At 50.6% G+C, this 26199-nt stretch overlaps 58 non-coding genes across 58 annotated transcripts; all 58 read right to left on the reverse strand.

The window, feature by feature from the left end:
- Nucleotides 1-143: 143 nt before the first annotated feature.
- Nucleotides 144-217, reverse strand: trnat-agu (transfer RNA threonine (anticodon AGU)). The gene has a single exon. It is a non-coding gene; the product is annotated as a tRNA-Thr (tRNA).
- Nucleotides 218-703: 486 nt separating this feature from the next.
- trnat-agu (transfer RNA threonine (anticodon AGU)) lies at nt 704-777 on the reverse strand. The gene has a single exon. It is a non-coding gene; the product is annotated as a tRNA-Thr (tRNA).
- A 115-nt stretch (nt 778-892) lies between these two features.
- trnar-ucu (transfer RNA arginine (anticodon UCU)) lies at nt 893-982 on the reverse strand. The gene is given in 2 exon segments: nt 893-928; nt 946-982. It is a non-coding gene; the product is annotated as a tRNA-Arg (tRNA).
- A 179-nt stretch (nt 983-1161) lies between these two features.
- Nucleotides 1162-1235, reverse strand: trnat-ugu (transfer RNA threonine (anticodon UGU)). Its single transcript has one exon. It is a non-coding gene; the product is annotated as a tRNA-Thr (tRNA).
- A 344-nt stretch (nt 1236-1579) lies between these two features.
- Nucleotides 1580-1653, reverse strand: trnat-cgu (transfer RNA threonine (anticodon CGU)). Its single transcript has one exon. It is a non-coding gene; the product is annotated as a tRNA-Thr (tRNA).
- A 486-nt stretch (nt 1654-2139) lies between these two features.
- trnat-cgu (transfer RNA threonine (anticodon CGU)) lies at nt 2140-2213 on the reverse strand. The gene has a single exon. It is a non-coding gene; the product is annotated as a tRNA-Thr (tRNA).
- A 643-nt stretch (nt 2214-2856) lies between these two features.
- On the reverse strand, nt 2857-2930 carry trnat-ugu (transfer RNA threonine (anticodon UGU)). The gene has a single exon. It is a non-coding gene; the product is annotated as a tRNA-Thr (tRNA).
- Nucleotides 2931-3436: 506 nt separating this feature from the next.
- Nucleotides 3437-3510, reverse strand: trnat-cgu (transfer RNA threonine (anticodon CGU)). Its single transcript has one exon. It is a non-coding gene; the product is annotated as a tRNA-Thr (tRNA).
- Nucleotides 3511-3996: 486 nt separating this feature from the next.
- On the reverse strand, nt 3997-4070 carry trnat-agu (transfer RNA threonine (anticodon AGU)). Its single transcript has one exon. It is a non-coding gene; the product is annotated as a tRNA-Thr (tRNA).
- Nucleotides 4071-4713: 643 nt separating this feature from the next.
- Nucleotides 4714-4787, reverse strand: trnat-ugu (transfer RNA threonine (anticodon UGU)). Its single transcript has one exon. It is a non-coding gene; the product is annotated as a tRNA-Thr (tRNA).
- Nucleotides 4788-5293: 506 nt separating this feature from the next.
- On the reverse strand, nt 5294-5367 carry trnat-cgu (transfer RNA threonine (anticodon CGU)). The gene has a single exon. It is a non-coding gene; the product is annotated as a tRNA-Thr (tRNA).
- Nucleotides 5368-6000: 633 nt separating this feature from the next.
- trnat-ugu (transfer RNA threonine (anticodon UGU)) lies at nt 6001-6074 on the reverse strand. Its single transcript has one exon. It is a non-coding gene; the product is annotated as a tRNA-Thr (tRNA).
- A 506-nt stretch (nt 6075-6580) lies between these two features.
- On the reverse strand, nt 6581-6654 carry trnat-cgu (transfer RNA threonine (anticodon CGU)). The gene has a single exon. It is a non-coding gene; the product is annotated as a tRNA-Thr (tRNA).
- A 486-nt stretch (nt 6655-7140) lies between these two features.
- trnat-agu (transfer RNA threonine (anticodon AGU)) lies at nt 7141-7214 on the reverse strand. Its single transcript has one exon. It is a non-coding gene; the product is annotated as a tRNA-Thr (tRNA).
- A 486-nt stretch (nt 7215-7700) lies between these two features.
- trnat-agu (transfer RNA threonine (anticodon AGU)) lies at nt 7701-7774 on the reverse strand. Its single transcript has one exon. It is a non-coding gene; the product is annotated as a tRNA-Thr (tRNA).
- A 115-nt stretch (nt 7775-7889) lies between these two features.
- Nucleotides 7890-7979, reverse strand: trnar-ucu (transfer RNA arginine (anticodon UCU)). The gene is given in 2 exon segments: nt 7890-7925; nt 7943-7979. It is a non-coding gene; the product is annotated as a tRNA-Arg (tRNA).
- A 179-nt stretch (nt 7980-8158) lies between these two features.
- On the reverse strand, nt 8159-8232 carry trnat-ugu (transfer RNA threonine (anticodon UGU)). Its single transcript has one exon. It is a non-coding gene; the product is annotated as a tRNA-Thr (tRNA).
- Nucleotides 8233-8576: 344 nt separating this feature from the next.
- trnat-cgu (transfer RNA threonine (anticodon CGU)) lies at nt 8577-8650 on the reverse strand. Its single transcript has one exon. It is a non-coding gene; the product is annotated as a tRNA-Thr (tRNA).
- A 486-nt stretch (nt 8651-9136) lies between these two features.
- trnat-cgu (transfer RNA threonine (anticodon CGU)) lies at nt 9137-9210 on the reverse strand. The gene has a single exon. It is a non-coding gene; the product is annotated as a tRNA-Thr (tRNA).
- A 643-nt stretch (nt 9211-9853) lies between these two features.
- trnat-ugu (transfer RNA threonine (anticodon UGU)) lies at nt 9854-9927 on the reverse strand. The gene has a single exon. It is a non-coding gene; the product is annotated as a tRNA-Thr (tRNA).
- Nucleotides 9928-10433: 506 nt separating this feature from the next.
- On the reverse strand, nt 10434-10507 carry trnat-cgu (transfer RNA threonine (anticodon CGU)). The gene has a single exon. It is a non-coding gene; the product is annotated as a tRNA-Thr (tRNA).
- A 486-nt stretch (nt 10508-10993) lies between these two features.
- trnat-agu (transfer RNA threonine (anticodon AGU)) lies at nt 10994-11067 on the reverse strand. The gene has a single exon. It is a non-coding gene; the product is annotated as a tRNA-Thr (tRNA).
- A 114-nt stretch (nt 11068-11181) lies between these two features.
- On the reverse strand, nt 11182-11271 carry trnar-ucu (transfer RNA arginine (anticodon UCU)). The gene is given in 2 exon segments: nt 11182-11217; nt 11235-11271. It is a non-coding gene; the product is annotated as a tRNA-Arg (tRNA).
- A 179-nt stretch (nt 11272-11450) lies between these two features.
- On the reverse strand, nt 11451-11524 carry trnat-ugu (transfer RNA threonine (anticodon UGU)). Its single transcript has one exon. It is a non-coding gene; the product is annotated as a tRNA-Thr (tRNA).
- Nucleotides 11525-12030: 506 nt separating this feature from the next.
- Nucleotides 12031-12104, reverse strand: trnat-cgu (transfer RNA threonine (anticodon CGU)). Its single transcript has one exon. It is a non-coding gene; the product is annotated as a tRNA-Thr (tRNA).
- Nucleotides 12105-12590: 486 nt separating this feature from the next.
- Nucleotides 12591-12664, reverse strand: trnat-agu (transfer RNA threonine (anticodon AGU)). The gene has a single exon. It is a non-coding gene; the product is annotated as a tRNA-Thr (tRNA).
- Nucleotides 12665-12778: 114 nt separating this feature from the next.
- On the reverse strand, nt 12779-12868 carry trnar-ucu (transfer RNA arginine (anticodon UCU)). The gene is given in 2 exon segments: nt 12779-12814; nt 12832-12868. It is a non-coding gene; the product is annotated as a tRNA-Arg (tRNA).
- Nucleotides 12869-13047: 179 nt separating this feature from the next.
- Nucleotides 13048-13121, reverse strand: trnat-ugu (transfer RNA threonine (anticodon UGU)). Its single transcript has one exon. It is a non-coding gene; the product is annotated as a tRNA-Thr (tRNA).
- A 506-nt stretch (nt 13122-13627) lies between these two features.
- On the reverse strand, nt 13628-13701 carry trnat-cgu (transfer RNA threonine (anticodon CGU)). The gene has a single exon. It is a non-coding gene; the product is annotated as a tRNA-Thr (tRNA).
- A 486-nt stretch (nt 13702-14187) lies between these two features.
- Nucleotides 14188-14261, reverse strand: trnat-agu (transfer RNA threonine (anticodon AGU)). The gene has a single exon. It is a non-coding gene; the product is annotated as a tRNA-Thr (tRNA).
- Nucleotides 14262-14375: 114 nt separating this feature from the next.
- On the reverse strand, nt 14376-14465 carry trnar-ucu (transfer RNA arginine (anticodon UCU)). Its single transcript is given in 2 exon segments — nt 14376-14411; nt 14429-14465. It is a non-coding gene; the product is annotated as a tRNA-Arg (tRNA).
- Nucleotides 14466-14644: 179 nt separating this feature from the next.
- trnat-ugu (transfer RNA threonine (anticodon UGU)) lies at nt 14645-14718 on the reverse strand. Its single transcript has one exon. It is a non-coding gene; the product is annotated as a tRNA-Thr (tRNA).
- A 506-nt stretch (nt 14719-15224) lies between these two features.
- Nucleotides 15225-15298, reverse strand: trnat-cgu (transfer RNA threonine (anticodon CGU)). Its single transcript has one exon. It is a non-coding gene; the product is annotated as a tRNA-Thr (tRNA).
- A 486-nt stretch (nt 15299-15784) lies between these two features.
- trnat-agu (transfer RNA threonine (anticodon AGU)) lies at nt 15785-15858 on the reverse strand. Its single transcript has one exon. It is a non-coding gene; the product is annotated as a tRNA-Thr (tRNA).
- Nucleotides 15859-15972: 114 nt separating this feature from the next.
- Nucleotides 15973-16062, reverse strand: trnar-ucu (transfer RNA arginine (anticodon UCU)). The gene is given in 2 exon segments: nt 15973-16008; nt 16026-16062. It is a non-coding gene; the product is annotated as a tRNA-Arg (tRNA).
- Nucleotides 16063-16242: 180 nt separating this feature from the next.
- Nucleotides 16243-16316, reverse strand: trnat-ugu (transfer RNA threonine (anticodon UGU)). The gene has a single exon. It is a non-coding gene; the product is annotated as a tRNA-Thr (tRNA).
- A 506-nt stretch (nt 16317-16822) lies between these two features.
- On the reverse strand, nt 16823-16896 carry trnat-cgu (transfer RNA threonine (anticodon CGU)). Its single transcript has one exon. It is a non-coding gene; the product is annotated as a tRNA-Thr (tRNA).
- Nucleotides 16897-17382: 486 nt separating this feature from the next.
- Nucleotides 17383-17456, reverse strand: trnat-agu (transfer RNA threonine (anticodon AGU)). The gene has a single exon. It is a non-coding gene; the product is annotated as a tRNA-Thr (tRNA).
- Nucleotides 17457-17570: 114 nt separating this feature from the next.
- Nucleotides 17571-17660, reverse strand: trnar-ucu (transfer RNA arginine (anticodon UCU)). The gene is given in 2 exon segments: nt 17571-17606; nt 17624-17660. It is a non-coding gene; the product is annotated as a tRNA-Arg (tRNA).
- A 179-nt stretch (nt 17661-17839) lies between these two features.
- Nucleotides 17840-17913, reverse strand: trnat-ugu (transfer RNA threonine (anticodon UGU)). Its single transcript has one exon. It is a non-coding gene; the product is annotated as a tRNA-Thr (tRNA).
- A 506-nt stretch (nt 17914-18419) lies between these two features.
- trnat-cgu (transfer RNA threonine (anticodon CGU)) lies at nt 18420-18493 on the reverse strand. Its single transcript has one exon. It is a non-coding gene; the product is annotated as a tRNA-Thr (tRNA).
- Nucleotides 18494-18979: 486 nt separating this feature from the next.
- On the reverse strand, nt 18980-19053 carry trnat-agu (transfer RNA threonine (anticodon AGU)). Its single transcript has one exon. It is a non-coding gene; the product is annotated as a tRNA-Thr (tRNA).
- Nucleotides 19054-19539: 486 nt separating this feature from the next.
- On the reverse strand, nt 19540-19613 carry trnat-agu (transfer RNA threonine (anticodon AGU)). Its single transcript has one exon. It is a non-coding gene; the product is annotated as a tRNA-Thr (tRNA).
- Nucleotides 19614-19727: 114 nt separating this feature from the next.
- trnar-ucu (transfer RNA arginine (anticodon UCU)) lies at nt 19728-19817 on the reverse strand. The gene is given in 2 exon segments: nt 19728-19763; nt 19781-19817. It is a non-coding gene; the product is annotated as a tRNA-Arg (tRNA).
- Nucleotides 19818-19996: 179 nt separating this feature from the next.
- trnat-ugu (transfer RNA threonine (anticodon UGU)) lies at nt 19997-20070 on the reverse strand. Its single transcript has one exon. It is a non-coding gene; the product is annotated as a tRNA-Thr (tRNA).
- A 506-nt stretch (nt 20071-20576) lies between these two features.
- Nucleotides 20577-20650, reverse strand: trnat-agu (transfer RNA threonine (anticodon AGU)). The gene has a single exon. It is a non-coding gene; the product is annotated as a tRNA-Thr (tRNA).
- A 486-nt stretch (nt 20651-21136) lies between these two features.
- On the reverse strand, nt 21137-21210 carry trnat-agu (transfer RNA threonine (anticodon AGU)). Its single transcript has one exon. It is a non-coding gene; the product is annotated as a tRNA-Thr (tRNA).
- Nucleotides 21211-21325: 115 nt separating this feature from the next.
- trnar-ucu (transfer RNA arginine (anticodon UCU)) lies at nt 21326-21415 on the reverse strand. Its single transcript is given in 2 exon segments — nt 21326-21361; nt 21379-21415. It is a non-coding gene; the product is annotated as a tRNA-Arg (tRNA).
- A 179-nt stretch (nt 21416-21594) lies between these two features.
- Nucleotides 21595-21668, reverse strand: trnat-ugu (transfer RNA threonine (anticodon UGU)). Its single transcript has one exon. It is a non-coding gene; the product is annotated as a tRNA-Thr (tRNA).
- A 344-nt stretch (nt 21669-22012) lies between these two features.
- trnat-cgu (transfer RNA threonine (anticodon CGU)) lies at nt 22013-22086 on the reverse strand. The gene has a single exon. It is a non-coding gene; the product is annotated as a tRNA-Thr (tRNA).
- Nucleotides 22087-22572: 486 nt separating this feature from the next.
- trnat-cgu (transfer RNA threonine (anticodon CGU)) lies at nt 22573-22646 on the reverse strand. The gene has a single exon. It is a non-coding gene; the product is annotated as a tRNA-Thr (tRNA).
- Nucleotides 22647-23289: 643 nt separating this feature from the next.
- On the reverse strand, nt 23290-23363 carry trnat-ugu (transfer RNA threonine (anticodon UGU)). The gene has a single exon. It is a non-coding gene; the product is annotated as a tRNA-Thr (tRNA).
- Nucleotides 23364-23869: 506 nt separating this feature from the next.
- Nucleotides 23870-23943, reverse strand: trnat-cgu (transfer RNA threonine (anticodon CGU)). The gene has a single exon. It is a non-coding gene; the product is annotated as a tRNA-Thr (tRNA).
- A 486-nt stretch (nt 23944-24429) lies between these two features.
- trnat-agu (transfer RNA threonine (anticodon AGU)) lies at nt 24430-24503 on the reverse strand. Its single transcript has one exon. It is a non-coding gene; the product is annotated as a tRNA-Thr (tRNA).
- A 114-nt stretch (nt 24504-24617) lies between these two features.
- Nucleotides 24618-24707, reverse strand: trnar-ucu (transfer RNA arginine (anticodon UCU)). The gene is given in 2 exon segments: nt 24618-24653; nt 24671-24707. It is a non-coding gene; the product is annotated as a tRNA-Arg (tRNA).
- Nucleotides 24708-24886: 179 nt separating this feature from the next.
- Nucleotides 24887-24960, reverse strand: trnat-ugu (transfer RNA threonine (anticodon UGU)). Its single transcript has one exon. It is a non-coding gene; the product is annotated as a tRNA-Thr (tRNA).
- Nucleotides 24961-25466: 506 nt separating this feature from the next.
- trnat-cgu (transfer RNA threonine (anticodon CGU)) lies at nt 25467-25540 on the reverse strand. The gene has a single exon. It is a non-coding gene; the product is annotated as a tRNA-Thr (tRNA).
- A 486-nt stretch (nt 25541-26026) lies between these two features.
- trnat-agu (transfer RNA threonine (anticodon AGU)) lies at nt 26027-26100 on the reverse strand. The gene has a single exon. It is a non-coding gene; the product is annotated as a tRNA-Thr (tRNA).
- Between the last annotated feature and the right edge of the window lie 99 nt (nt 26101-26199).

Raw genomic sequence — 26199 nt, forward strand, 5'->3', positions numbered from 1 at the left:
AGATGACTCTGGCCAGTGTTGTTCGGCAGCATCTGAGGGGTGGTTCGCAAATTAAATTGCATGCTGCTCTGGCACTCCTCTGCACCCCCTTTTTTACGGAGAGCAAAACCTCACAGCCCAAGGCGTCACTTGATCACCAGCAAAGGCACCGCTGGGATTCGAACCCAGGATCTCCTGTTTACTAGACAGACGCTTTAACCAACTAAGCCACGGCGCCAAGCAGAGCCCTACAGCTCTGGGAGGGTGAGTAAGTTGATCAAAACATCCAGCGGTGAGGACAAAGGTCCACGTGCTGGTCAGCTTATGAGATTTTTCACAACTTTCTGTTGCCAGAGGGCATAAGCGTGCAATTTAATGATAAACGAAAGGCAAGAAGTCACCAATCTGTTTTGACTCAAACCCACAAACTTTAAATGGCCTCACACCGGAGACTAATAGCCCAATGCGCTACACTCTGCGCCACGTGCAGCAGCTCCTTCCAGGCTTGCAGCAGTCCTAAACCAAGGATCACCTGTTTGCAAGGCAAGCTCTTTGATCAGCTGAGCCATGCTGCATCGCTGAGATGACTCTGGCCAGTATTGTTCGGTAGCATCTGAGGGGTGGTTCGCAAATTAAATTGCATGCTGCTCTGGCACTCCTCTGCACCCCCTTTTTTACGGAGAGCAAAACCTCACAGCCCAAGGCGTCACTTGATCACCAGCAAAGGCACCGCTGGGATTCGAACCCAGGATCTCCTGTTTACTAGACAGGCGCTTTAACCAACTAAGCCACGGCGCCAACTTGCATGTACCTGCCAAGAAAGTGAGATTTAGAGTTTTATAAGTCCGGAGGGGCAGGCCAGAGAGCATATGTGTTTGTTGGCCAAGCGCCATTAACAGAAAGCCAAAAGCAACGACTCTGGTGGGACTCGAACCCACAACCTTTGAATGGCCTCATCTGGCAGTCTAGAAGTCCAATGCGCTATCCATTGCGCCACAGAGCCACGTGTGGAGTTTTTTTTTCCTGGCTGTTCCAGTGCGTTGAATTGAGTTCAGGTATTTGGGGAGCGGGAACGACAAGATATGTGGGCCTCTCTGCAATTGGTATGTGGTTGGAAAAGCGGAGTATCTGTAAGGGCTTCCTTTCCCAGAAAGAACCCACAGAGCAGAGCCACCTGTTAAAAGGCACCGCTGGGAATCGAACCCAGGATCTCCTGTTTACAAGACAAGCGCTTTGACCAGCTAAGCCACGGCGCCCTGCTGCGTTGTTGACTTGGGTCAGAATTGTTCGGCAGCAGCTGAGGGGTGGTTGGCAAATGAAATCGCATGTTGCTCTGACGCTCCTCTGTACCGCATGATTGCGCAAAGCAATAAGAGGCCAACGGCCAGGCTCTGCACAGCAATGGCCTCATCTGGCCGTCTAGAAGTCCAGTTTGCTATCTATTGTACCACAGAGCCTGTCAGCAAGTGTTGACCTGTTCAAAAGAGCGTCAGCATTATCAGGATCTGGTTTGGAAATGCAATCGCCTGCTGCCTTTGCTATCCCTGTTTGCAGTCCGATCTCAGAAAAGCACATGCTTGAGGCACACAGGGGACGCTAAAGGCACCGCTGGGATTTGAACCCAGGATCTCCTGTTTACGAGACAGACGCTTTAACCAACTAAGCCACGGCGCCAAGCAGAGCCCTACAGCTCTGGGAGGGTGAGTAAGTTGATCAAAACATCCAGCGGTGAGGACAAAGGTCCACGTGCTGGTCAGCTTATGAGATTTTTCACAACTTTCTGTTGCCAGAGGGCATAAGCGTGCAATTTAATGATAAACGAAAGGCAAGAAGTCACCAATCTGTTTTGACTCAAACCCACAAACTTTAAATGGCCTCACACCGGAGACTAATAGCCCAAAGCGCTACACTCTGCGCCACGTGCAGCAGCTCCTTCCAGGCTTGCAGCAGTCCTAAACCAAGGATCACCTGTTTGCAAGGCAAGCTCTTTGACCAGCTGAGCCATGCTGCATCGCTGAGATGACTCTGGCCAGTATTGTTCGGCAGCATCTGAGGGGTGGTTCGCAAATTAAATTGCATGCTGCTCTGACACTCCTCTGCACCCCCTTTTTTACGGAGAGCAAAACCTCACAGCCCAAGGCGTCACTTGATCACCAGCAAAGGCACCGCTGGGATTTGAACCCAGGATCTCCTGTTTACGAGACAGACGCTTTAACCAACTAAGCCACGGCGCCAAGCAGAGCCCTACAGCTCTGGGAGGGTGAGTAAGTTGATCAAAACATCCAGCGGTGAGGACAAAGGTCCACGTGCTGGTCAGCTTATGAGATTTTTCACAACTTTCTGTTGCCAGAGGGCATAAGCGTGCAATTTAATGATAAACGAAAGGCAAGAAGTCACCAATCTGTTTTGACTCAAACCCACAAACTTTAAATGGCCTCACACCGGAGACTAATAGCCCAAAGCGCTACACTCTGCGCCACGTGCAGCAGCTCCTTCCAGGCTTGCAGCAGTCCTAAACCAAGGATCACCTGTTTGCAAGGCAAGCTCTTTGACCAGCTGAGCCATGCTGCATCGCTGAGATGACTCTGGCCAGTATTGTTCGGCAGCATCTGAGGGGTGGTTCGCAAATTAAATTGCATGCTGCTCTGGCACTCCTCTGCACCCCCTTTTTTACGGAGAGCAAAACCTCACAGCCCAAGGCGTCACTTGATCACCAGCAAAGGCACCGCTGGGATTCGAACCCAGGATCTCCTGTTTACTAGACAGGCGCTTTAACCAACTAGGCCTCTCTGCAATTGGTATGTGGTTGGAAAAGCGGAGTATCTGTAAGGGCTTCCTTTCCCAGAAAGAACCCACAGAGCAGAGCCACCTGTTAAAAGGCACCGCTGGGAATCGAACCCAGGATCTCCTGTTTACAAGACAAGTGCTTTGACCAGCTAAGCCACGGCGCCCTGCTGCGTTGTTGACTTGGGTCAGAATTGTTCGGCAGCAGCTGAGGGGTGGTTGGCAAATGAAATCGCATGTTGCTGTGACGCTCCTCTGTACCGCATGATTGCGCAAAGCAAAACCATACAACCCAAGGTGGTGTTTGATAACCAGCAAAGACAGTGCTGAGATTTGAATTCAGTATGTCCTACTTACTACACAAGCTTTAACCAACTAAGCCACGGCGCCAACCTGCACACACTCTCTCAGGGAGGGGCACTTAGAGGATTAAAGCATCCAGATAAGAGGCCAACGGCCAGGCTCTGCACAGCAATGGCCTCATCTGGCCGTCTAGAAGTCCAGTTTGCTATCTATTGTACCACAGAGCCTGTCAGCAAGTGTTGACCTGTTCAAAAGAGCGTCAGCATTATCAGGATCTGGTTTGGAAATGCAATCGCCTGCTGCCTTTGCTATCCCTGTTTGCAGTCCGATCTCAGAAAAGCACATGCTTGAGGCACACAGGGGACGCTAAAGGCACCGCTGGGATTTGAACCCAGCATCTCCTGTTTACGAGACAGACGCTTTAACCAACTAAGCCACGGCGCCAAGCAGAGCCCTACAGCTCTGGGAGGGTGAGTAAGTTGATCAAAACATCCAGCGGTGAGGACAAAGGTCCACGTGCTGGTCAGCTTATGAGATTTTTCACAACTTTCTGTTGCCAGAGGGCATAAGCGTGCAATTTAATGATAAACGAAAGGCAAGAAGTCACCAATCTGTTTTGACTCAAACCCACAAACTTTAAATGGCCTCACACCGGAGACTAATAGCCCAATGCGCTACACTCTGCGCCACGTGCAGCAGCTCCTTCCAGGCTTGCAGCAGTCCTAAACCAAGGATCACCTGTTTGCAAGGCAAGCTCTTTGACCAGCTGAGCCATGCTGCATCGCTGAGATGACTCTGGCCAGTATTGTTCGGCAGCATCTGAGGGGTGGTTCGCAAATTAAATTGCATGCTGCTCTGGCACTCCTCTGCACCCCCTTTTTTACGGAGAGCAAAACCTCACAGCCCAAGGCGTCACTTGATCACCAGCAAAGGCACCGCTGGGATTCGAACCCAGGATCTCCTGTTTACTAGACAGACGCTTTAACCAACTAAGCCACGGCGCCAAGCAGAGCCCTACAGCTCTGGGAGGGTGAGTAAGTTGATCAAAACATCCAGCGGTGAGGACAAAGGTCCACGTGCTGGTCAGCTTATGAGATTTTTCACAACTTTCTGTTGCCAGAGGGCATAAGCGTGCAATTTAATGATAAACGAAAGGCAAGAAGTCACCAATCTGTTTTGACTCAAACCCACAAACTTTAAATGGCCTCACACCGGAGACTAATAGCCCAAAGCGCTACACTCTGCGCCACGTGCAGCAGCTCCTTCCAGGCTTGCAGCAGTCCTAAACCAAGGATCACCTGTTTGCAAGGCAAGCTCTTTGACCAGCTGAGCCATGCTGCATCGCTGAGATGACTCTGGCCAGTATTGTTCGGCAGCATCTGAGGGGTGGTTCGCAAATTAAATTGCATGCTGCTCTGACACTCCTCTGCACCCCCTTTTTTACGGAGAGCAAAACCTCACAGCCCAAGGCGTCACTTGATCACCAGCAAAGGCACCGCTGGGATTCGAACCCAGGATCTCCTGTTTACTAGACAGGCGCTTTAACCAACTAGGCCTCTCTGCAATTGGTATGTGGTTGGAAAAGCGGAGTATCTGTAAGGGCTTCCTTTCCCAGAAAGAACCCACAGAGCAGAGCCACCTGTTAAAAGGCACCGCTGGGAATCGAACCCAGGATCTCCTGTTTACAAGACAAGTGCTTTGACCAGCTAAGCCACGGCGCCCTGCTGCGTTGTTGACTTGGGTCAGAATTGTTCGGCAGCAGCTGAGGGGTGGTTGGCAAATGAAATCGCATGTTGCTGTGACGCTCCTCTGTACCGCATGATTGCGCAAAGCAAAACCATACAACCCAAGGTGGTGTTTGATAACCAGCAAAGACAGTGCTGAGATTTGAATTCAGTATGTCCTATTTACTACACAAGCTTTAACCAACTAAGCCACGGCGCCAACCTGCACACACTCTCTCAGGGAGGGGCACTTAGAGGATTAAAGCATCCAGATAAGAGGCCAACGGCCAGGCTCTGCACAGCAATGGCCTCATCTGGCCATCTAGAAGTCCAGTTTGCTATCTATTGTACCACAGAGCCTGTCAGCAAGTGTTGACCTGTTCAAAAGAGCGTCAGCATTATCAGGATCTGGTTTGGAAATGCAATCGCCTGCTGCCTTTGCTATCCCTGTTTGCAGTCCGATCTCAGAAAAGCACATGCTTGAGGCACACAGGGGACGCTAAAGGCACCGCTGGGATTTGAACCCAGGATCTCCTGTTTACGAGACAGACGCTTTAACCAACTAAGCCACGGCGCCAAGCAGAACCCTACAGCTCTGGGAGGGTGAGTAAGTTGATCAAAACATCCAGCGGTGAGGACAAAGGTCCACGTGCTGGTCAGCTTATGAGATTTTTCACAACTTTCTGTTGCCAGAGAGCATAAGCGTGCAATTTAATGATAAACGAAAGGCAAGAAGTCACCAATCTGTTTTGACTCAAACCCACAAACTTTAAATGGCCTCACACCGGAGACTAATAGCCCAATGCGCTACACGTGCAGCAGCTCCTTCCAGGCTTGCAGCAGTCCTAAACCAAGGATCACCTGTTTGCAAGGCAAGCTCTTTGACCAGCTGAGCCATGCTGCATCGCTGAGATGACTCTGGCCAGTATTGTTCGGCAGCATCTGAGGGGTGGTTCGCAAATTAAATTGCATGCTGCTCTGGCACTCCTCTGCACCCCCTTTTTTACGGAGAGCAAAACCTCACAGCCCAAGGCGTCACTTGATCACCAGCAAAGGCACCGCTGGGATTCGAACCCAGGATCTCCTGTTTACTAGACAGGCGCTTTAACCAACTAGGCCTCTCTGCAATTGGTATGTGGTTGGAAAAGCGGAGTATCTGTAAGGGCTTCCTTTCCCAGAAAGAACCCACAGAGCAGAGCCACCTGTTAAAAGGCACCGCTGGGAATCGAACCCAGGATCTCCTGTTTACAAGACAAGTGCTTTGACCAGCTAAGCCACGGCGCCCTGCTGCGTTGTTGACTTGGGTCAGAATTGTTCGGCAGCAGCTGAGGGGTGGTTGGCAAATGAAATCGCATGTTGCTGTGACGCTCCTCTGTACCGCATGATTGCGCAAAGCAAAACCATACAACCCAAGGTGGTGTTTGATAACCAGCAAAGACAGTGCTGAGATTTGAATTCAGTATGTCCTATTTACTACACAAGCTTTAACCAACTAAGCCACGGCGCCAACCTGCACACACTCTCTCAGGGAGGGGCACTTAGAGGATTAAAGCATCCAGATAAGAGGCCAACGGCCAGGCTCTGCACAGCAATGGCCTCATCTGGCCGTCTAGAAGTCCAGTTTGCTATCTATTGTACCACAGAGCCTGTCAGCAAGTGTTGACCTGTTCAAAAGAGCGTCAGCATTATCAGGATCTGGTTTGGAAATGCAATCGCCTGCTGCCTTTGCTATCCCTGTTTGCAGTCCGATCTCAGAAAAGCACATGCTTGAGGCACACAGGGGACGCTAAAGGCATCGCTGGGATTTGAACCCAGGATCTCCTGTTTACGAGACAGACGCTTTAACCAACTAAGCCACGGCGCCAAGCAGAGCCCTACAGCTCTGGGAGGGTGAGTAAGTTGATCAAAACATCCAGCGGTGAGGACAAAGGTCCACGTGCTGGTCAGCTTATGAGATTTTTCACAACTTTCTGTTGCCAGAGGGCATAAGCGTGCAATTTAATGATAAACGAAAGGCAAGAAGTCACCAATCTGTTTTGACTCAAACCCACAAACTTTAAATGGCCTCACACCGGAGACTAATAGCCCAATGCGCTACACTCTGCGCCACGTGCAGCAGCTCCTTCCAGGCTTGCAGCAGTCCTAAACCAAGGATCACCTGTTTGCAAGGCAAGCTCTTTGACCAGCTGAGCCATGCTGCATCGCTGAGATGACTCTGGCCAGTGTTGTTCGGCAGCATCTGAGGGGTGGTTCGCAAATTAAATTGCATGCTGCTCTGGCACTCCTCTGCACCCCCTTTTTTACGGAGAGCAAAACCTCACAGCCCAAGGCGTCACTTGATCACCAGCAAAGGCACCGCTGGGATTCGAACCCAGGATCTCCTGTTTACTAGACAGACGCTTTAACCAACTAAGCCACGGCGCCAAGCAGAGCCCTACAGCTCTGGGAGGGTGAGTAAGTTGATCAAAACATCCAGCGGTGAGGACAAAGGTCCACGTGCTGGTCAGCTTATGAGATTTTTCACAACTTTCTGTTGCCAGAGGGCATAAGCGTGCAATTTAATGATAAACGAAAGGCAAGAAGTCACCAATCTGTTTTGACTCAAACCCACAAACTTTAAATGGCCTCACACCGGAGACTAATAGCCCAATGCGCTACACTCTGCGCCACGTGCAGCAGCTCCTTCCAGGCTTGCAGCAGTCCTAAACCAAGGATCACCTGTTTGCAAGGCAAGCTCTTTGATCAGCTGAGCCATGCTGCATCGCTGAGATGACTCTGGCCAGTATTGTTCGGTAGCATCTGAGGGGTGGTTCGCAAATTAAATTGCATGCTGCTCTGGCACTCCTCTGCACCCCCTTTTTTACGGAGAGCAAAACCTCACAGCCCAAGGCGTCACTTGATCACCAGCAAAGGCACCGCTGGGATTCGAACCCAGGATCTCCTGTTTACTAGACAGGCGCTTTAACCAACTAAGCCACGGCGCCAACTTGCATGTACCTGCCAAGAAAGTGAGATTTAGAGTTTTATAAGTCCGGAGGGGCAGGCCAGAGAGCATATGTGTTTGTTGGCCAAGCGCCATTAACAGAAAGCCAAAAGCAACGACTCTGGTGGGACTCGAACCCACAACCTTTGAATGGCCTCATCTGGCAGTCTAGAAGTCCAATGCGCTATCCATTGCGCCACAGAGCCACGTGTGGAGTTTTTTTTTCCTGGCTGTTCCAGTGCGTTGAATTGAGTTCAGGTATTTGGGGAGCGGGAACGACAAGATATGTGGGCCTCTCTGCAATTGGTATGTGGTTGGAAAAGCGGAGTATCTGTAAGGGCTTCCTTTCCCAGAAAGAACCCACAGAGCAGAGCCACCTGTTAAAAGGCACCGCTGGGAATCGAACCCAGGATCTCCTGTTTACAAGACAAGCGCTTTGACCAGCTAAGCCACGGCGCCCTGCTGCGTTGTTGACTTGGGTCAGAATTGTTCGGCAGCAGCTGAGGGGTGGTTGGCAAATGAAATCGCATGTTGCTCTGACGCTCCTCTGTACCGCATGATTGCGCAAAGCAATAAGAGGCCAACGGCCAGGCTCTGCACAGCAATGGCCTCATCTGGCCGTCTAGAAGTCCAGTTTGCTATCTATTGTACCACAGAGCCTGTCAGCAAGTGTTGACCTGTTCAAAAGAGCGTCAGCATTATCAGGATCTGGTTTGGAAATGCAATCGCCTGCTGCCTTTGCTATCCCTGTTTGCAGTCCGATCTCAGAAAAGCACATGCTTGAGGCACACAGGGGACGCTAAAGGCACCGCTGGGATTTGAACCCAGGATCTCCTGTTTACGAGACAGACGCTTTAACCAACTAAGCCACGGCGCCAAGCAGAGCCCTACAGCTCTGGGAGGGTGAGTAAGTTGATCAAAACATCCAGCGGTGAGGACAAAGGTCCACGTGCTGGTCAGCTTATGAGATTTTTCACAACTTTCTGTTGCCAGAGGGCATAAGCGTGCAATTTAATGATAAACGAAAGGCAAGAAGTCACCAATCTGTTTTGACTCAAACCCACAAACTTTAAATGGCCTCACACCGGAGACTAATAGCCCAAAGCGCTACACTCTGCGCCACGTGCAGCAGCTCCTTCCAGGCTTGCAGCAGTCCTAAACCAAGGATCACCTGTTTGCAAGGCAAGCTCTTTGACCAGCTGAGCCATGCTGCATCGCTGAGATGACTCTGGCCAGTATTGTTCGGCAGCATCTGAGGGGTGGTTCGCAAATTAAATTGCATGCTGCTCTGACACTCCTCTGCACCCCCTTTTTTACGGAGAGCAAAACCTCACAGCCCAAGGCGTCACTTGATCACCAGCAAAGGCACCGCTGGGATTTGAACCCAGGATCTCCTGTTTACGAGACAGACGCTTTAACCAACTAAGCCACGGCGCCAAGCAGAGCCCTACAGCTCTGGGAGGGTGAGTAAGTTGATCAAAACATCCAGCGGTGAGGACAAAGGTCCACGTGCTGGTCAGCTTATGAGATTTTTCACAACTTTCTGTTGCCAGAGGGCATAAGCGTGCAATTTAATGATAAACGAAAGGCAAGAAGTCACCAATCTGTTTTGACTCAAACCCACAAACTTTAAATGGCCTCACACCGGAGACTAATAGCCCAAAGCGCTACACTCTGCGCCACGTGCAGCAGCTCCTTCCAGGCTTGCAGCAGTCCTAAACCAAGGATCACCTGTTTGCAAGGCAAGCTCTTTGACCAGCTGAGCCATGCTGCATCGCTGAGATGACTCTGGCCAGTATTGTTCGGCAGCATCTGAGGGGTGGTTCGCAAATTAAATTGCATGCTGCTCTGACACTCCTCTGCACCCCCTTTTTTACGGAGAGCAAAACCTCACAGCCCAAGGCGTCACTTGATCACCAGCAAAGGCACCGCTGGGATTCGAACCCAGGATCTCCTGTTTACTAGACAGGCGCTTTAACCAACTAGGCCTCTCTGCAATTGGTATGTGGTTGGAAAAGCGGAGTATCTGTAAGGGCTTCCTTTCCCAGAAAGAACCCACAGAGTAGAGCCACCTGTTAAAAGGCACCGCTGGGAATCGAACCCAGGATCTCCTGTTTACAAGACAAGCGCTTTGACCAGCTAAGCCACGGCGCCCTGCTGCGTTATTGACTTGGGTCAGAATTGTTCGGCAGCAGCTGAGGGGTGGTTGGCATATGAAATCGCATGTTGCTGTGACGCTCCTCTGTACCGCATGATTGCGCAAAGCAAAACCATACAACCCAAGGTGGTGTTTGATAACCAGCAAAGACAGTGCTGAGATTTGAATTCAGTATGTCCTATTTACTACACAAGCTTTAACCAACTAAGCCACGGCGCCAACCTGCACACACTCTCTCAGGGAGGGGCACTTAGAGGATTAAAGCATCCAGATAAGAGGCCAACGGCCAGGCTCTGCACAGCAATGGCCTCATCTGGCCGTCTAGAAGTCCAGTTTGCTATCTATTGTACCACAGAGCCTGTCAGCAAGTGTTGACCTGTTCAAAAGAGCGTCAGTATTATCAGGATCTGGTTTGGAAATGCAGTCGCCTGTTGCCTTTGCTATCCCTGTTTGCAGTCCGATCTCAGAAAAGCACATGCTTGAGGCACACAGGGGACGCTAAAGGCACCGCTGGGATTTGAACCCAGGATCTCCTGTTTACGAGACAGACGCCTTAACCAACTAAGCCACGGCGCCAAGCAGAGCCCTACAGCTCTGGGAGGGTGAGTAAGTTGATCAAAACATGCAGCGGTGAGGACAAAGGTCCACGTGCTGGTCAGCTTATGAGATTTTTCACAACTTTCTGTTGCCAGAGGGCATAAGCGTGCAATTTAATGATAAACGAAAGGCAAGAAGTCACCAATCTGTTTTGACTCAAACCCACAAACTTTAAATGGCCTCACACCGGAGACTAATAGCCCAATGCGCTACACTCTGCGCCACGTGCAGCAGCTCCTTCCAGGCTTGCAGCAGTCCTAAACCAAGGATCACCTGTTTGCAAGGCAAGTTCTTTGACCAGCTGAGCCATGCTGCATCGCTGAGATGACTCTGGCCAGTATTGTTCGGAAGCATCTGAGGAGTGGTTCGCAAATTAAATTGCATGCTGCTCTGGCACTCCTCTGCACCCCCTTTTTTACGGAGAGCAAAACCTCACAGCCCAAGGCGTCACTTGATCACCAGCAAAGGCACCGCTGGGATTCGAACCCAGGATCTCCTGTTTACTAGACAGGCGCTTTAACCAACTAAGCCACGGCGCCAACTTGCATGTACCTGCCAAGAAAGTGAGATTTAGAGTTTTATAAGTCCGGAGGGGTGGCCAGAGAGCATATGTGTTTGTTGGCCAAGCGCCATTAACAGAAAGCCAAAAGCAACGACTCTGGTGGGACTCGAACCCACAACCTTTGAATGGCCTCATCTGGCAGTCTAGAAGTCCAATGCGCTATCCATTGCGCCACAGAGCCACGTGTGGAGTTTTTTTTTCCTGGCTGTTCCAGTGCGTTGAATTGAGTTCAGGTATTTGGGGAGCGGGAAGGACAAGATATGTGGGCCTCTCTGCAATTGGTATGTGGTTGGAAAAGCGGAGTATCTGTAAGGGCTTCCTTTCCCAGAAAGAACCCACAGAGCAGAGCCACCTGTTAAAAGGCACCGCTGGGAATCGAACCCAGGATCTCCTGTTTACAAGACAAGCGCTTTGACCAGCTAAGCCACGGCGCCCTGCTGCTTTATTGACTTGGGTCAGAATTGTTCGGCAGCAGCTGAGGGGTGGTTGGCAAATGAAATCGCATGTTGCTGTGACGCTCCTCTGTACCGCATGATTGCGCAAAGCAAAACCATACAACCCAAGGTGGTGTTTGATAACCAGCAAAGACAGTGCTGAGATTTGAATTCAGTATGTCCTATTTACTACACAAGCTTTAACCAACTAAGCCACGGCGCCAACCTGCACACACTCTCTCAGGGAGGGGCACTTAGAGGATTAAAGCATCCAGATAAGAGGCCAACGGCCAGGCTCTGCACAGCAATGGCCTCATCTGGCCGTCTAGAAGTCCAGTTTGCTATCTATTGTACCACAGAGCCTGTCAGCAAGTGTTGACCTGTTCAAAAGAGCGTCAGCATTATCAGGATCTGGTTTGGAAATGCAATCGCCTGCTGCCTTTGCTATCCCTGTTTGCAGTCCGATCTCAGAAAAGCACATGCTTGAGGCACACAGGGGACGCTAAAGGCACCGCTGGGATTTGAACCCAGGATCTCCTGTTTACGAGACAGACGCCTTAACCAACTAAGCCACGGCGCCAAGCAGAGCCCTACAGCTCTGGGAGGGTGAGTAAGTTGATCAAAACATCCAGCGGTGAGGACAAAGGTCCACGTGCTGGTCAGCTTATGAGATTTTTCACAACTTTCTGTTGCCAGAGGGCATAAGCGTGCAATTTAATGATAAACGAAAGGCAAGAAGTCACCAATCTGTTTTGACTCAAACCCACAAACTTTAAATGGCCTCACACCGGAGACTAATAGCCCAATGCGCTACACTCTGCGCCACGTGCAGCAGCTCCTTCCAGGCTTGCAGCAGTCCTAAACCAAGGATCACCTGTTTGCAAGGCAAGCTCTTTGACCAGCTGAGCCATGCTGCATCGCTGAGATGACTCTGGCCAGTATTGTTCGGCAGCATCTGAGGGGTGGTTCGCAAATTAAATTGCATGCTGCTCTGGCACTCCTCTGCACCCCCTTTTTTACGGAGAGCAAAACCTCACAGCCCAAGGCGTCACTTGATCACCAGCAAAGGCACCGCTGGGATTCGAACCCAGGATCTCCTGTTTACTAGACAGGCGCTTTAACCAACTAAGCCACGGCGCCAACTTGCATGTACCTGCCAAGAAAGTGAGATTTAGAGTTTTATAAGTCCGGAGGGGTGGCCAGAGAGCATATGTGTTTGTTGGCCAAGCGCCATTAACAGAAAGCCAAAAGCAACGACTCTGGTGGGACTCGAACCCACAACCTTTGAATGGCCTCATCTGGCAGTCTAGAAGTCCAATGCGCTATCCATTGCGCCACAGAGCCACGTGTGGAGTTTTTTTTTCCTGGCTGTTCCAGTGCGTTGAATTGAGTTCAGGTATTTGGGGAGCGGGAAGGACAAGATATGTGGGCCTCTCTGCAATTGGTATGTGGTTGGAAAAGCGGAGTATCTGTAAGGGCTTCCTTTCCCAGAAAGAACCCACAGAGCAGAGCCACCTGTTAAAAGGCACCGCTGGGAATCGAACCCAGGATCTCCTGTTTACAAGACAAGCGCTTTGACCAGCTAAGCCACGGCGCCCTGCTGCGTTGTTGACTTGGGTCAGAATTGTTCGGCAGCAGCTGAGGGGTGGTTGGCAAATGAAATCGCATGTTGCTCTGACGCTCCTCTGTACCGCATGATTGCGCAAAGCAAAACCATACAACCCAAGGTGGTGTTTGATAACCAGCAAAGACAGTGCTGAGATTTGAATTCAGTATGTCCTATTTACTACACAAGCTTTAACCAACTAAGCCACGGCGCCAACCTGCACACACTCTCTCAGGGAGGGGCACTTAGAGGATTAAAGCATCCAGATAAGAGGCCAACGGCCAGGCTCTGCACAGCAATGGCCTCATCTGGCCGTCTAGAAGTCCAGTTTGCTATCTTTTGTACCACAGAGCCTGTCAGCAAGTGTTGACCTGTTCAAAAGAGAGTCAGCATTATCAGGATCTGGTTTGGAAATGCAATCGCCTGCTGCCTTTGCTATCCCTGTTTGCAGTCCGATCTCAGAAAAGCACATGCTTGAGGCACACAGGGGACGCTAAAGGCACCGCTGGGATTTGAACCCAGGATCTCCTGTTTACGAGACAGACGCTTTAACCAACTAAGCCACGGCGCCAAGCAGAGCCCTACAGCTCTGGGAGGGTGAGTAAGTTGATCAAAACATCCAGCGGTGAGGACAAAGGTCCACGTGCTGGTCAGCTTATGAGATTTTTCACAACTTTCTGTTGCCAGAGGGCATAAGCGTGCAATTTAATGATAAACGAAAGGCAAGAAGTCACCAATCTGTTTTGACTCAAACCCACAAACTTTAAATGGCCTCACACCGGAGACTAATAGCCCAATGCGCTACACTCTGCGCCACGTGCAGCAGCTCCTTCCAGGCTTGCAGCAGTCCTAAACCAAGGATCACCTGTTTGCAAGGCAAGCTCTTTGACCAGCTGAGCCATGCTGCATCGCTGAGATGACTCTGGCCAGTATTGTTCGGCAGCATCTGAGGGGTGGTTCGCAAATTAAATTGCATGCTGCTCTGGCACTCCTCTGCACCCCCTTTTTTACGGAGAGCAAAACCTCACAGCCCAAGGCGTCACTTGATCACCAGCAAAGGCACCGCTGGGATTCGAACCCAGGATCTCCTGTTTACTAGACAGGCGCTTTAACCAACTAAGCCACGGCGCCAACTTGCATGTACCTGCCAAGAAAGTGAGATTTAGAGTTTTATAAGTCCGGAGGGGTGGCCAGAGAGCATATGTGTTTGTTGGCCAAGCGCCATTAACAGAAAGCCAAAAGCAACGACTCTGGTGGGACTCGAACCCACAACCTTTGAATGGCCTCATCTGGCAGTCTAGAAGTCCAATGCGCTATCCATTGCGCCACAGAGCCACGTGTGGAGTTTTTTTTTCCTGGCTGTTCCAGTGCGTTGAATTGAGTTCAGGTATTTGGGGAGCGGGAAGGACAAGATATGTGGGCCTCTCTGCAATTGGTATGTGGTTGGAAAAGCGGAGTATCTGTAAGGGCTTCCTTTCCCAGAAAGAACCCACAGAGCAGAGCCACCTGTTAAAAGGCACCGCTGGGAATCGAACCCAGGATCTCCTGTTTACAAGACAAGCGCTTTGACCAGCTAAGCCACGGCGCCCTGCTGCGTTGTTGACTTGGGTCAGAATTGTTCGGCAGCAGCTGAGGGGTGGTTGGCAAATGAAATCGCATGTTGCTCTGACGCTCCTCTGTACCGCATGATTGCGCAAAGCAAAACCATACAACCCAAGGTGGTGTTTGATAACCAGCAAAGACAGTGCTGAGATTTGAATTCAGTATGTCCTATTTACTACACAAGCTTTAACCAACTAAGCCACGGTGCCAACCTGCACACACTCTCTCAGGGAGGGGCACTTAGAGGATTAAAGCATCCAGATAAGAGGCCAACGGCCAGGCTCTGCACAGCAATGGCCTCATCTGGCCGTCTAGAAGTCCAGTTTGCTATCTTTTGTACCACAGAGCCTGTCAGCAAGTGTTGACCTGTTCAAAAGAGCGTCAGCATTATCAGGATCTGGTTTGGAAATGCAATCGCCTGCTGCCTTTGCTATCCCTGTTTGCAGTCCGATCTCAGAAAAGCACATGCTTGAGGCACACAGGGGACGCTAAAGGCACCGCTGGGATTTGAACCCAGGATCTCCTGTTTACGAGACAGACGCTTTAACCAACTAAGCCACTGCGCCAAGCAGAGCCCTACAGCTCTGGGAGGGTGAGTAAGTTGATCAAAACATCCAGCGGTGAGGACAAAGGTCCACGTGCTGGTCAGCTTATGAGATTTTTCACAACTTTCTGTTGCCAGAGGGCATAAGCGTGCAATTTAATGATAAACAAAAGGCAAGAAGTCACCAATCTGTTTTGACTCAAACCCACAAACTTTAAATGGCCTCACACCGGAGACTAATAGCCCAATGCGCTACACTCTGCGCCACGTGCAGCAGCTCCTTCCAGGCTTGCAGCAGTCCTAAACCAAGGATCACCTGTTTGCAAGGCAAGCTCTTTGACCAGCTGAGCCATGCTGCATCGCTGAGATGACTCTGGCCAGTATTGTTCGGCAGCATCTGAGGGGTGGTTCGCAAATTAAATTGCATGCTGCTCTGGCACTCCTCTGCACCCCCTTTTTTACGGAGAGCAAAACCTCACAGCCCAAGGCGTCACTTGATCACCAGCAAAGGCACCGCTGGGATTCGAACCCAGGATCTCCTGTTTACTAGACAGGCGCTTTAACCAACTAAGCCACGGCGCCAACTTGCATGTACCTGCCAAGAAAGTGAGATTTAGAGTTTTATAAGTCCGGAGGGGTGGCCAGAGAGCATATGTGTTTGTTGGCCAAGCGCCATTAACAGAAAGCCAAAAGCAACGACTCTGGTGGGACTCGAACCCACAACCTTTGAATGGCCTCATCTGGCAGTCTAGAAGTCCAATGCGCTATCCATTGCGCCACAGAGCCACGTGTGGAGTTTTTTTTTTCCTGGCTGTTCCAGTGCGTTGAATTGAGTTCAGGTATTTGGGGAGCGGGAAGGACAAGATATGTGGGCCTCTCTGCAATTGGTATGTGGTTGGAAAAGCGGAGTATCTGTAAGGGCTTCCTTTCCCAGAAAGAACCCACAGAGCAGAGCCACCTGTTAAAAGGCACCGCTGGGAATCGAACCCAGGATCTCCTGTTTACAAGACAAGCGCTTTGACCAGCTAAGCCACGGCGCCCTGCTGCGTTGTTGACTTGGGTCAGAATTGTTCGGCAGCAGCTGAGGGGTGGTTGGCAAATGAAATCGCATGTTGCTGTGACGCTCCTCTGTACCGCATGATTGCGCAAAGCAAAACCATACAACCCAAGGTGGTGTTTGATAACCAGCAAAGACAGTGCTGAGATTTGAATTCAGTATGTCCTATTTACTACACAAGCTTTAACCAACTAAGCCACGGCGCCAACCTGCACACACTCTCTCAGGGAGGGGCACTTAGAGGATTAAAGCATCCAGATAAGAGGCCAACGGCCAGGCTCTGCACAGCAATGGCCTCATCTGGCCGTCTAGAAGTCCAGTTTGCTATCTTTTGTACCACAGAGCCTGTCAGCAAGTGTTGACCTGTTCAAAAGAGCGTCAGCATTATCAGGATCTGGTTTGGAAATGCAATCGCCTGCTGCCTTTGCTATCCCTGTTTGCAGTCCGATCTCAGAAAAGCACATGCTTGAGGCACACAGGGGACGCTAAAGGCACCGCTGGGATTTGAACCCAGGATCTCCTGTTTACGAGACAGACGCTTTAACCAACTAAGCCACGGCGCCAAGCAGAGCCCTACAGCTCTGGGAGGGTGAGTAAGTTGATCAAAACATCCAGCGGTGAGGACAAAGGTCCACGTGCTGGTCAGCTTATGAGATTTTTCACAACTTTCTGTTGCCAGAGGGCATAAGCGTGCAATTAAATGATAAACGAAAGGCAAGAAGTCACCAATCTGTTTTGACTCAAACCCACAAACTTTAAATGGCCTCACACCGGAGACTAATAGCCCAATGCGCTACACTCTGCGCCACGTGCAGCAGCTCCTTCCAGGCTTGCAGCAGTCCTAAACCAAGGATCACCTGTTTGCAAGGCAAGCTCTTTGACCAGCTGAGCCATGCTGCATCGCTGAGATGACTCTGGCCAGTATTGTTCGGCAGCATCTGAGGGGTGGTTCGCAAATTAAATTGCATGCTGCTCTGGCACTCCTCTGCACCCCCTTTTTTACGGAGAGCAAAACCTCACAGCCCAAGGCGTCACTTGATCACCAGAAAAGGCACCGCTGGGATTCGAACCCAGGATCTCCTGTTTACTAGACAGGCGCTTTAACCAACTAAGCCACGGCGCCAACTTGCATGTACCTGCCAAGAAAGTGAGATTTAGAGTTTTATAAGTCCGGAGGGGTGGCCAGAGAGCATATGTGTTTGTTGGCCAAGCGCCATTAACAGAAAGCCAAAAGCAACGACTCTGGTGGGACTCGAACCCACAACCTTTGAATGGCCTCATCTGGCAGTCTAGAAGTCCAATGCGCTATCCATTGCGCCACAGAGCCACGTGTGGAGCTTTTTTTTCCTGGATGTTCCAGTGCGTTGAATTGAGTTCAGGTATTTGGGGAGCGGGAAGGACAAGATATGTGGGCCTCTCTGCAATTGGTATGTGGTTGGAAAAGCGGAGTATCTGTAAGGGCTTCCTTTCCCAGAAAGAACCCACAGAGCAGAGCCACCTGTTAAAAGGCACCGCTGGGAATCGAACCCAGGATCTCCTGTTTACAAGACAAGCGCTTTGACCAGCTAAGCCACGGCGCCCTGCTGCGTTGTTGACTTGGGTCAGAATTGTTCGGCAGCAGCTGAGGGGTGGTTGGCAAATGAAATCGCATGTTGCTCTGACGCTCCTCTGTACCGCATGATTGCGCAAAGCAAAACCATACAACCCAAGGTGGTGTTTGATAACCAGCAAAGACAGTGCTGAGATTTGAATTCAGTATGTCCTATTTACTACACAAGCTTTAACCAACTAAGCCACGGCGCCAACCTGCACACACTCTCTCAGGGAGGGGCACTTAGAGGATTAAAGCATCCAGATAAGAGGCCAACGGCCAGGCTCTGCACAGCAATGGCCTCATCTGGCCGTCTAGAAGTCCAGTTTGCTATCTTTTGTACCACAGAGCCTGTCAGCAAGTGTTGACCTGTTCAAAAGAGCGTCAGCATTATCAGGATCTGGTTTGGAAATGCAATCGCCTGCTGCCTTTGCTATCCCTGTTTGCAGTCCGATCTCAGAAAAGCACATGCTTGAGGCACACAGGGGACGCTAAAGGCATCGCTGGGATTTGAACCCAGGATCTCCTGTTTACGAGACAGACGCTTTAACCAACTAAGCCACGGCGCCAAGCAGAGCCCTACAGCTCTGGGAGGGTGAGTAAGTTGATCAAAACATCCAGCGGTGAGGACAAAGGTCCACGTGCTGGTCAGCTTATGAGATTTTTCACAACTTTCTGTTGCCAGAGGGCATAAGCGTGCAATTTAATGATAAACGAAAGGCAAGAAGTCACCAATCTGTTTTGACTCAAACCCACAAACTTTAAATGGCCTCACACCGGAGACTAATAGCCCAATGCGCTACACTCTGCGCCACGTGCAGCAGCTCCTTCCAGGCTTGCAGCAGTCCTAAACCAAGGATCACCTGTTTGCAAGGCAAGCTCTTTGACCAGCTGAGCCATGCTGCATCGCTGAGATGACTCTGGCCAGTGTTGTTCGGCAGCATCTGAGGGGTGGTTCGCAAATTAAATTGCATGCTGCTCTGGCACTCCTCTGCACCCCCTTTTTTACGGAGAGCAAAACCTCACAGCCCAAGGCGTCACTTGATCACCAGCAAAGGCACCGCTGGGATTCGAACCCAGGATCTCCTGTTTACTAGACAGACGCTTTAACCAACTAAGCCACGGCGCCAAGCAGAGCCCTACAGCTCTGGGAGGGTGAGTAAGTTGATCAAAACATCCAGCGGTGAGGACAAAGGTCCACGTGCTGGTCAGCTTATGAGATTTTTCACAACTTTCTGTTGCCAGAGGGCATAAGCGTGCAATTAAATGATAAACGAAAGGCAAGAAGTCACCAATCTGTTTTGACTCAAACCCACAAACTTTAAATGGCCTCACACCGGAGACTAATAGCCCAATGCGCTACACTCTGCGCCACGTGCAGCAGCTCCTTCCAGGCTTGCAGCAGTCCTAAACCAAGGATCACCTGTTTGCAAGGCAAGCTCTTTGACCAGCTGAGCCATGCTGCATCGCTGAGATGACTCTGGCCAGTATTGTTCGGCAGCATCTGAGGGGTGGTTCGCAAATTAAATTGCATGCTGCTCTGGCACTCCTCTGCACCCCCTTTTTTACGGAGAGCAAAACCTCACAGCCCAAGGCGTCACTTGATCACCAGAAAAGGCACCGCTGGGATTCGAACCCAGGATCTCCTGTTTACTAGACAGGCGCTTTAACCAACTAAGCCACGGCGCCAACTTGCATGTACCTGCCAAGAAAGTGAGATTTAGAGTTTTATAAGTCCGGAGGGGTGGCCAGAGAGCATATGTGTTTGTTGGCCAAGCGCCATTAACAGAAAGCCAAAAGCAACGACTCTGGTGGGACTCGAACCCACAACCTTTGAATGGCCTCATCTGGCAGTCTAGAAGTCCAATGCGCTATCCATTGCGCCACAGAGCCACGTGTGGAGCTTTTTTTTCCTGGATGTTCCAGTGCGTTGAATTGAGTTCAGGTATTTGGGGAGCGGGAAGGACAAGATATGTGGGCCTCTCTGCAATTGGTATGTGGTTGGAAAAGCGGAGTATCTGTAAGGGCTTCCTTTCCCAGAAAGAACCCACAGAGCAGAGCCACCTGTTAAAAGGCACCGCTGGGAATCGAACCCAGGATCTCCTGTTTACAAGACAAGCGCTTTGACCAGCTAAGCCACGGCGCCCTGCTGCGTTGTTGACTTGGGTCAGAATTGTTCGGCAGCAGCTGAGGGGTGGTTGGCAAATGAAATCGCATGTTGCTCTGACGCTCCTCTGTACCGCATGATTGCGCAAAGCAAAACCATACAACCCAAGGTGGTGTTTGATAACCAGCAAAGACAGTGCTGAGATTTGAATTCAGTATGTCCTATTTACTACACAAGCTTTAACCAACTAAGCCACGGCGCCAACCTGCACACACTCTCTCAGGGAGGGGCACTTAGAGGATTAAAGCATCCAGATAAGAGGCCAACGGCCAGGCTCTGCACAGCAATGGCCTCATCTGGCCGTCTAGAAGTCCAGTTTGCTATCTTTTGTACCACAGAGCCTGTCAGCAAGTGTTGACCTGTTCAAAAGAGCGTCAGCATTATCAGGATCTGGTTTGGAAATGCAATCGCCTGCTGCCTTTGCTATCCCTGTTTGCAGTCCGATCTCAGAAAAGCACATGCTTGAGGCACACAGGGGACGCTAAAGGCACCGCTGGGATTCGAACCCAGGATCTCCTGTTTACTAGACAGACGCTTTAACCAACTAAGCCACGGCGCCAAGCAGAGCCCTACAGCTCTGGGAGGGTGAGTAAGTTGATCAAAACATCCAGCGGTGAGGACAAAGGTCCACGTGCTGGTCAGCTTATGAGATTTTTCACAACTTTCTGTTGCCAGAGGGCATAAGCGTGCAATTAAATGATAAACGAAAGGCAAGAAGTCACCAATCTGTTTTGACTCAAACCCACAAACTTTAAATGGCCTCACACCGGAGACTAATAGCCCAATGCGCTACACTCTGCGCCACGTGCAGCAGCTCCTTCCAGGCTTGCAGCAGTCCTAAACCAAGGATCACCTGTTTGCAAGGCAAGCTCTTTGACCAGCTGAGCCATGCTGCATCGCTGAGATGACTCTGGCCAGTATTGTTCGGCAGCATCTGAGGGGTGGTTCGCAAATTAAATTGCATGCTGCTCTGGCACTCCTCTGCACCCCCTTTTTTACGGAGAGCAAAACCTCACAGCCCAAGGCGTCACTTGATCACCAGCAAAGGCACCGCTGGGATTCGAACCCAGGATCTCCTGTTTACTAGACAGGCGCTTTAACCAACTAAGCCACGGCGCCAACTTGCATGTACCTGCCAAGAAAGTGAGATTTAGAGTTTTATAAGTCCGGAGGGGCAGGCCAGAGAGCATATGTGTTTGTTGGCCAAGCGCCATTAACAGAAAGCCAAAAGCAACGACTCTGGTGGGACTCGAACCCACAACCTTTGAATGGCCTCATCTGGCAGTCTAGAAGTCCAATGCGCTATCCATTGCGCCACAGAGCCACGTGTGGAGTTTTTTTTTCCTGGCTGTTCCAGTGCGTTGAATTGAGTTCAGGTATTTGGGGAGCGGGAAGGACAAGATATGTGGGCCTCTCTGCAATTGGTATGTGGTTGGAAAAGCGGAGTATCTGTAAGGGCTTCCTTTCCCAGAAAGAACCCACAGAGCAGAGCCACCTGTTAAAAGGCACCGCTGGGAATCGAACCCAGGATCTCCTGTTTACAAGACAAGCGCTTTGACCAGCTAAGCCACGGCGCCCTGCTGCGTTGTTGACTTGGGTCAGAATTGTTCGGCAGCAGCTGAGGGGTGGTTGGCAAATGAAATCGCATGTTGCTCTGACGCTCCTCTGTACCGCATGATTGCGCAAAGCAATAAGAGGCCAACGGCCAGGCTCTGCACAGCAATGGCCTCATCTGGCCGTCTAGAAGTCCAGTTTGCTATCTATTGTACCACAGAGCCTGTCAGCAAGTGTTGACCTGTTCAAAAGAGCGTCAGCATTATCAGGATCTGGTTTGGAAATGCAATCGCCTGCTGCCTTTGCTATCCCTGTTTGCAGTCCGATCTCAGAAAAGCACATGCTTGAGGCACACAGGGGACGCTAAAGGCACCGCTGGGAATTGAACCCAGGATCTCCTGTTTACGAGACAGACGCTTTAACCAACTAAGCCACGGCGCCAAGCAGAGCCCTACAGCTCTGGGAGGGTGAGTAAGTTGATCAAAACATCCAGCGGTGAGGACAAAGGTCCACGTGCTGGTCAGCTTATGAGATTTTTCACAACTTTCTGTTGCCAGAGGGCATAAGCGTGCAATTTAATGATAAACGAAAGGCAAGAAGTCACCAATCTGTTTTGACTCAAACCCACAAACTTTAAATGGCCTCACACCGGAGACTAATAGCCCAAAGCGCTACACTCTGCGCCACGTGCAGCAGCTCCTTCCAGGCTTGCAGCAGTCCTAAACCAAGGATCACCTGTTTGCAAGGCAAGCTCTTTGACCAGCTGAGCCATGCTGCATCGCTGAGATGACTCTGGCCAGTATTGTTCGGCAGCATCTGAGGGGTGGTTCGCAAATTAAATTGCATGCTGCTCTGACACTCCTCTGCACCCCCTTTTTTACGGAGAGCAAAACCTCACAGCCCAAGGCGTCACTTGATCACCAGCAAAGGCACCGCTGGGATTTGAACCCAGGATCTCCTGTTTACGAGACAGACGCTTTAACCAACTAAGCCACGGCGCCAAGCAGAGCCCTACAGCTCTGGGAGGGTGAGTAAGTTGATCAAAACATCCAGCGGTGAGGACAAAGGTCCACGTGCTGGTCAGCTTATGAGATTTTTCACAACTTTCTGTTGCCAGAGGGCATAAGCGTGCAATTTAATGATAAACGAAAGGCAAGAAGTCACCAATCTGTTTTGACTCAAACCCACAAACTTTAAATGGCCTCACACCGGAGACTAATAGCCCAAAGCGCTACACTCTGCGCCACGTGCAGCAGCTCCTTCCAGGCTTGCAGCAGTCCTAAACCAAGGATCACCTGTTTGCAAGGCAAGCTCTTTGACCAGCTGAGCCATGCTGCATCGCTGAGATGACTCTGGCCAGTATTGTTCGGCAGCATCTGAGGGGTGGTTCGCAAATTAAATTGCATGCTGCTCTGACACTCCTCTGCACCCCCTTTTTTACGGAGAGCAAAACCTCACAGCCCAAGGCGTCACTTGATCACCAGCAAAGGCACCGCTGGGATTCGAACCCAGGATCTCCTGTTTACTAGACAGGCGCTTTAACCAACTAGGCCTCTCTGCAATTGGTATGTGGTTGGAAAAGCGGAGTATCTGTAAGGGCTTCCTTTCCCAGAAAGAACCCACAGAGTAGAGCCACCTGTTAAAAGGCACCGCTGGGAATCGAACCCAGGATCTCCTGTTTACAAGACAAGCGCTTTGACCAGCTAAGCCACGGCGCCCTGCTGCGTTATTGACTTGGGTCAGAATTGTTCGGCAGCAGCTGAGGGGTGGTTGGCATATGAAATCGCATGTTGCTGTGACGCTCCTCTGTACCGCATGATTGCGCAAAGCAAAACCATACAACCCAAGGTGGTGTTTGATAACCAGCAAAGACAGTGCTGAGATTTGAATTCAGTATGTCCTATTTACTACACAAGCTTTAACCAACTAAGCCACGGCGCCAACCTGCACACACTCTCTCAGGGAGGGGCACTTAGAGGATTAAAGCATCCAGATAAGAGGCCAACGGCCAGGCTCTGCACAGCAATGGCCTCATCTGGCCGTCTAGAAGTCCAGTTTGCTATCTATTGTACCACAGAGCCTGTCAGCAAGTGTTGACCTGTTCAAAAGAGCGTCAGTATTATCAGGATCTGGTTTGGAAATGCAGTCGCCTGTTGCCTTTGCTATCCCTGTTTGCAGTCCGATCTCAGAAAAGCACATGCTTGAGGCACACAGGGGACGCTAAAGGCACCGCTGGGATTTGAACCCAGGATCTCCTGTTTACGAGACAGACGCCTTAACCAACTAAGCCACGGCGCCAAGCAGAGCCCTACAGCTCTGGGAGGGTGAGTAAGTTGATCAAAACATGCAGCGGTGAGGACAAAGGTCCACGTGCTGGTCAGCTTATGAGATTTTTCACAACTTTCTGTTGCCAGAGGGCATAAGCGTGCAATTTAATGATAAACGAAAGGCAAGAAGTCACCAATCTGTTTTGACTCAAACCCACAAACTTTAAATGGCCTCACACCGGAGACTAATAGCCCAATGCGCTACACTCTGCGCCACGTGCAGCAGCTCCTTCCAGGCTTGCAGCAGTCCTAAACCAAGGATCACCTGTTTGCAAGGCAAGTTCTTTGACCAGCTGAGCCATGCTGCATCGCTGAGATGACTCTGGCCAGTATTGTTCGGAAGCATCTGAGGAGTGGTTCGCAAATTAAATTGCATGCTGCTCTGGCACTCCTCTGCACCCCCTTTTTTACGGAGAGCAAAACCTCACAGCCCAAGGCGTCACTTGATCACCAGCAAAGGCACCGCTGGGATTCGAACCCAGGATCTCCTGTTTACTAGACAGGCGCTTTAACCAACTAAGCCACGGCGCCAACTTGCATGTACCTGCCAAGAAAGTGAGATTTAGAGTTTTATAAGTCCGGAGGGGTGGCCAGAGAGCATATGTGTTTGTTGGCCAAGCGCCATTAACAGAAAGCCAAAAGCAACGACTCTGGTGGGACTCGAACCCACAACCTTTGAATGGCCTCATCTGGCAGTCTAGAAGTCCAATGCGCTATCCATTGCGCCACAGAGCCACGTGTGGAGTTTTTTTTTCCTGGCTGTTCCAGTGCGTTGAATTGAGTTCAGGTATTTGGGGAGCGGGAAGGACAAGATATGTGGGCCTCTCTGCAATTGGTATGTGGTTGGAAAAGCGGAGTATCTGTAAGGGCTTCCTTTCCCAGAAAGAACCCACAGAGCAGAGCCACCTGTTAAAAGGCACCGCTGGGAATCGAACCCAGGATCTCCTGTTTACAAGACAAGCGCTTTGACCAGCTAAGCCACGGCGCCCTGCTGCTTTATTGACTTGGGTCAGAATTGTTCGGCAGCAGCTGAGGGGTGGTTGGCAAATGAAATCGCATGTTGCTGTGACGCTCCTCTGTACCGCATGATTGCGCAAAGCAAAACCATACAACCCAAGGTGGTGTTTGATAACCAGCAAAGACAGTGCTGAGATTTGAATTCAGTATGTCCTATTTACTACACAAGCTTTAACCAACTAAGCCACGGCGCCAACCTGCACACACTCTCTCAGGGAGGGGCACTTAGAGGATTAAAGCATCCAGATAAGAGGCCAACGGCCAGGCTCTGCACAGCAATGGCCTCATCTGGCCGTCTAGAAGTCCAGTTTGCTATCTATTGTACCACAGAGCCTGTCAGCAAGTGTTGACCTGTTCAAAAGAGCGTCAGCATTATCAGGATCTGGTTTGGAAATGCAATCGCCTGCTGCCTTTGCTATCCCTGTTTGCAGTCCGATCTCAGAAAAGCACATGCTTGAGGCACACAGGGGACGCTAAAGGCACCGCTGGGATTTGAACCCAGGATCTCCTGTTTACGAGACAGACGCCTTAACCAACTAAGCCACGGCGCCAAGCAGAGCCCTACAGCTCTGGGAGGGTGAGTAAGTTGATCAAAACATCCAGCGGTGAGGACAAAGGTCCACGTGCTGGTCAGCTTATGAGATTTTTCACAACTTTCTGTTGCCAGAGGGCATAAGCGTGCAATTTAATGATAAACGAAAGGCAAGAAGTCACCAATCTGTTTTGACTCAAACCCACAAACTTTAAATGGCCTCACACCGGAGACTAATAGCCCAATGCGCTACACTCTGCGCCACGTGCAGCAGCTCCTTCCAGGCTTGCAGCAGTCCTAAACCAAGGATCACCTGTTTGCAAGGCAAGCTCTTTGACCAGCTGAGCCATGCTGCATCGCTGAGATGACTCTGGCCAGTATTGTTCGGCAGCATCTGAGGGGTGGTTCGCAAATTAAATTGCATGCTGCTCTGGCACTCCTCTGCACCCCCTTTTTTACGGAGAGCAAAACCTCACAGCCCAAGGCGTCACTTGATCACCAGCAAAGGCACCGCTGGGATTCGAACCCAGGATCTCCTGTTTACTAGACAGGCGCTTTAACCAACTAAGCCACGGCGCCAACTTGCATGTACCTGCCAAGAAAGTGAGATTTAGAGTTTTATAAGTCCGGAGGGGTGGCCAGAGAGCATATGTGTTTGTTGGCCAAGCGCCATTAACA

Source organism: Carassius gibelio, chromosome B15, assembly GCF_023724105.1.
Source record: "Carassius gibelio isolate Cgi1373 ecotype wild population from Czech Republic chromosome B15, carGib1.2-hapl.c, whole genome shotgun sequence".
Lineage (NCBI taxonomy): Eukaryota > Metazoa > Chordata > Actinopteri > Cypriniformes > Cyprinidae > Carassius > Carassius gibelio.